Source organism: Lactuca saligna, chromosome 9 (assembly GCF_052625555.1).
Source record: "Lactuca saligna cultivar CGN05327 chromosome 9, ASM5262555v1, whole genome shotgun sequence".
Classification (NCBI taxonomy): domain Eukaryota; kingdom Viridiplantae; phylum Streptophyta; class Magnoliopsida; order Asterales; family Asteraceae; genus Lactuca; species Lactuca saligna.
Genome location: NC_136425.1, coordinates 74,708,992 through 74,713,682, shown reverse-complemented (window position 1 = coordinate 74,713,682; position 4,691 = coordinate 74,708,992).

The window sequence follows — 4,691 nt, the reverse complement described above, 5'->3', positions numbered from 1 at the left end:
GTTAGAAAGACTTCACAACAAATATTACAAAGCATTCCAAAGGAGACCAACTCCTTGGAAACATCCTTCTTGCATTAAAATTTGTAATCTTACACAGATTGAATAATTTCTAACTTTGAAGCATTTCCATATTCCATTTTGACTATCACTACTGAACAAGAGTTGCCTCCTTACAAATTATGTCAATATGGTCCTTCCAGTATTATCACTATACTTCCAACTCTCCTTGAGCAACCAATCTTTGGTAAACCTTAGATTGTCCTCGACAATTGTTTAATCCTTTTAGTCACATCCAATTCTAGATCTTTATCCTTCTTAATGCCCCAGGCATTTGGAAAATTTTAGAAAGGATGAATATAGCACATGCAATTGATCCTATATCCGAAGCATATGGGACACGATTCATGATATCTCACATAAATACTAAACTAGTCTTTTGCTATAATATTTCCATTTCAATTTGCCAAGTTCTCATAATTCAGATTATGACAAGGGATGCCGGAATCATAATCGAATTTTAGAACGCAAATACTGGACCCATATATTAGAATTTTCTTATGTTGAGCCATTCCAACATAACATTCATATATATACTTGACTAAATACGATTAAAACCTCAATCTAAGCTTTTATATTTGAGATGAAGTATAATTTCCTCTCCCTTAATTATAGCAAAGCAACTTTTTCCCAATTGAAACCTTTTGTTTTCTATAATTAACTTTGCTAACTTGCAACCTTTATCATAATTATCATGCTCCCACTAACATGATGATTATTATCATAACACTTATGCTCCCACTAGCTTTGAGATGTACTTAGAAATCAGCTGAACTTCTAGAAAAAACAATACTTTATTGACTTTCTTACCAAAGTTCAGATTTCAGATACTAGATTGCTTTGATAAAACTTTATCAACATCATACATCTTATCTTAGATAGCTCACAGGTGTGTCTAAACAATTCTAGAACTATGAAAAGGGATGACGTAATCATAGTCTCAATATTTTAGACCTTTGCCACTTCTCACAAGTCCATGTTAGTGTGCCAGTTAACCACACAACTCCACTAACGACTTTGAGAATGCAAATATCAAAATTGCTATCTACTTCGTATCTACTTGGTGGAAGTGTTTCTTTACCATCATTTTAATGAATCGGAGAAAACCTTATGACCCTTATATTTAATGGTGTATGTGTTCTTATCCATGTAAATTGTCAAAACCATAGTCACAAGACAAGGATAATGACAAATCCAAAATCATATGGACTGAACTCAATCTTAATTTCTTGCCACCTGGCAGCTCAAGGGCCTGCCATTGCTTCCAAGTTATTGTGCAACCAATTGAGAACTCTAAGAACTCATATGCAAAGACAACTTTAACTGGAATGGGCACAAAATATGTCAACATGATAGGTTATAAAACCTCAAGTCGTGTGCTAGTGAAGAACTTCAGGTTTTATTCTTGATTAGTTCTTGAGACTTTCAAGACCTTTAAGACTCCCACTATCCTCTTGAAATATAAGACTTTGTTATCATATATTCAATAGATAGTGTGGATTCTAATCAAGACAAACACTTCACACAATTGGCCTTAGTTGGTCTTGGTTTTATCCAAAACATCACAACTTACCAATTTCAAATGTACAAGAGTAGAAAACTTTTAGTCTTACATTTGATAAGTGTTTTAAACCTTCTTTAGGACATGTCACCCAAGTTAAAATCTTAGAGTATAACTCTAAGAATTGTTTTTGGAAAGAAGTATGAATCATCTTCTTGATTTAACCACTTCAACAATTCATAACTCCTCTTCTTAACTATCAGAATGCACTTAGAGGATGAATTGTGATAAGGTCTCAAAATCATTAAGATGGTCTTAAAACATGATACTAAAGTACTCTCCCATCTTTTCAAATTTAAGAAACTTTTATCTTTCTGCCTAAATTGATTCTTCTTATTCGCTCTGCCATACATTGGAACCTTTTCCAATGTCTCAGAATTACACTTAAGCTTGTAAGTATAACCATATTTACTGAGCTATAGTAAATTATGACGAATAGTCTTATCGATATTTTGTGGTGGACTCTGACCAGTGCACAAGAATGTGTACCCGATCCCTTAGTCCTTCAGTTGACTCACACATCCACGTGAACAAGTAGTTAGTCTTAATTTTTCCAATGCTCGAAAGTTCTCATTCATCATGATATACAACTTGCATGATTCCAAGTTTCTATCTAACTGAAACTTGGGTGATGAGAATCTTTCCTAATTGGTAAATTTAGACACTACCACAAATGAAAGAATCAAATTCATATTTCCACTCTTTCTCTTAATGCAATCTTATAAGCAACACAGATTTTCACAAATGCCATTGTAAGGATATTTTAAAATAAATAAAATCAAAATATTTACCTTTTATTTTAAACTTTACGGAAAAACTTATCCTTACAATCCATATGAAAACTTGTTATCTATTCCTAAGCAAAATATCATAATTCCTAAGAAGTAGCTCAACAATCCGATCATCAAACTATGCGTTAGAAATCCATCTACACAATCAGATTCAACATACTCTTTCTTTAAGTTTCTTCACTTTTCTTTAATTCTTAAAACATCAACATGTGACCGAGTCACATCATGTTTCAAGAATCCCAGAATAGAAACTTAGCAGAGTTAGATAGTGGACTTTACCTGAAGTAGAGTCAAGCTTATTGACTTTAACATCCTTAGGTAAATTTGGCAGCTTCGCAACCAATGCCCCTTTCTTTTGCAATATAAACATATCGACCCTTTAGTAATGGGACTATCTCAGACTTAGATTTTCTCTTTACCATTTGGTCAAGTATGCTTTTTTTGGATTTCCAGTGTCATCATTGTCAATGCAAATACAATTTTTAGGAAGTTGATCTTAGCAAATAGATAAGATCATTAAGGGTCTTGTCATAGTATGTTTCATAGGTGTTCCAAAAGAACTCACTATGTGACTTAGAAAGTAGTTGAGCCAACAACTTTCTCAAGACTTTGACACCCAACTCTCCCGGCTTGTCAATATGTGACTACATCTCCAGGATCTGATCACGCATAGACCTTTTCTTTCCAATAGGGATTCAGTGACCTTAAACTTTTCAGGAACTTGTGGGTTAGGGAGAATAATTGGTGGAGGTGAAAGAAGTATGATTTCAATGGGACATCATCTTCATTTAGGAAAGCTTGTTTCAAGAGATTTGGGAAGATCATAAATGTCTAAACCAGACATCTTTTGGGAGATATTCAAGATAGTTGATTTAAAGTCCTTAATATAACACCTAATATGAAATATTAAGGCTAGGACCCAACACAATACTTTTATAACTTGGAAGATGGATGCCGTAATCCAAGCTATAAATATTTGAAGGTAGGCGAATGATGATTCACCAATTTCCACCATGAAAACGAAATATATATTATTAGGTTTTAATTGGTTTTTGAAACTCCTAGATCTTTGAGATTCATTGAACTATTCAATGGCATGTTTCAATCTCGAGTGTGCCCTTCAGGTTTTGTGACTAGGATGCCGAGGATCACAAAACAAGGTGTGAAGTAACCATGCAAATTACTTGGTATCCTTAAGTGTTTACCCCTCAATCGATGTGCAGGTTAACCACACACGCTCCATCGATATTATGATAAACATTAAGTTACCCTTTGCCTACCTTGTTACATACGAGTTAGTGTGCCGGTTAACCACACACGCTCCACTAACCGACTTAAACAAAGTGCAAAGTGTAATTTAATGGATTAGCACCTTATTCACTTTTTCCTGAATAACTAAGATTGGGTATTTATAAAAGGTTTAGTTACTTAGTATTTATCATTAATACTTTTAATGAAGGGAGAATTATAGTCGTTGTCCTACCCGTTCGGCTAACGACCCTCCATCGGTCAAGGAAGCGGTGGGTGAGAGTGGACACTCATTAAACTGCCATTTTATAGGCAGTAACCTTATACCCCCTTATAGACCGACATCGTGAATGAGGCCTACTAACGGTAAGACTGACATTGTTCTTATATATATATATATATATATATATATATATATATATATATATATATATATATATATATATATATATAAGTATTAACTATTAATATTATAATAGTATAAAGGTGTATTTTAAACATTTAAAATACTTGGTGCTTTAATCTATTAATTAAACTATACTCTTAATTTAATTAAACTTAAACCATGTCTTTATGGAATTATTAACTCTTTTAATTAGACACTTTAATTAATTTAATGAAGTTCATAAAGTTTGAACTTTAACTTTTAAAATTCTTAGGTTTGGAATTAAAGTGTATATGGGGTTTGACTTTAAAAATTCCAAAACATGAGGATAAGTTTTGAACAATTAAAAAAACGTATGGTTTCCATCACTTATGAATTTTAAAGTGGTTTAATGGAAAAAACCCTCCAAGTTCCATAACTTGTAGACAAGTTATGAAAGACTTTAAAAGCATTAAAAAATGTGACTATTCATTTTTTTCATAACTTATGGAAATTTTAGAGTTTTAAAATTAATAAATGTGACTTTTTCATGTAACTTGAGGACAAGTTACAAAAACACGTATTATGAACAACTTCAAGATTAATTTGGATTGAAAACAACTATCTCATAATCTTTCCTATTAATCTAAACAAACTCATAAACATGAAC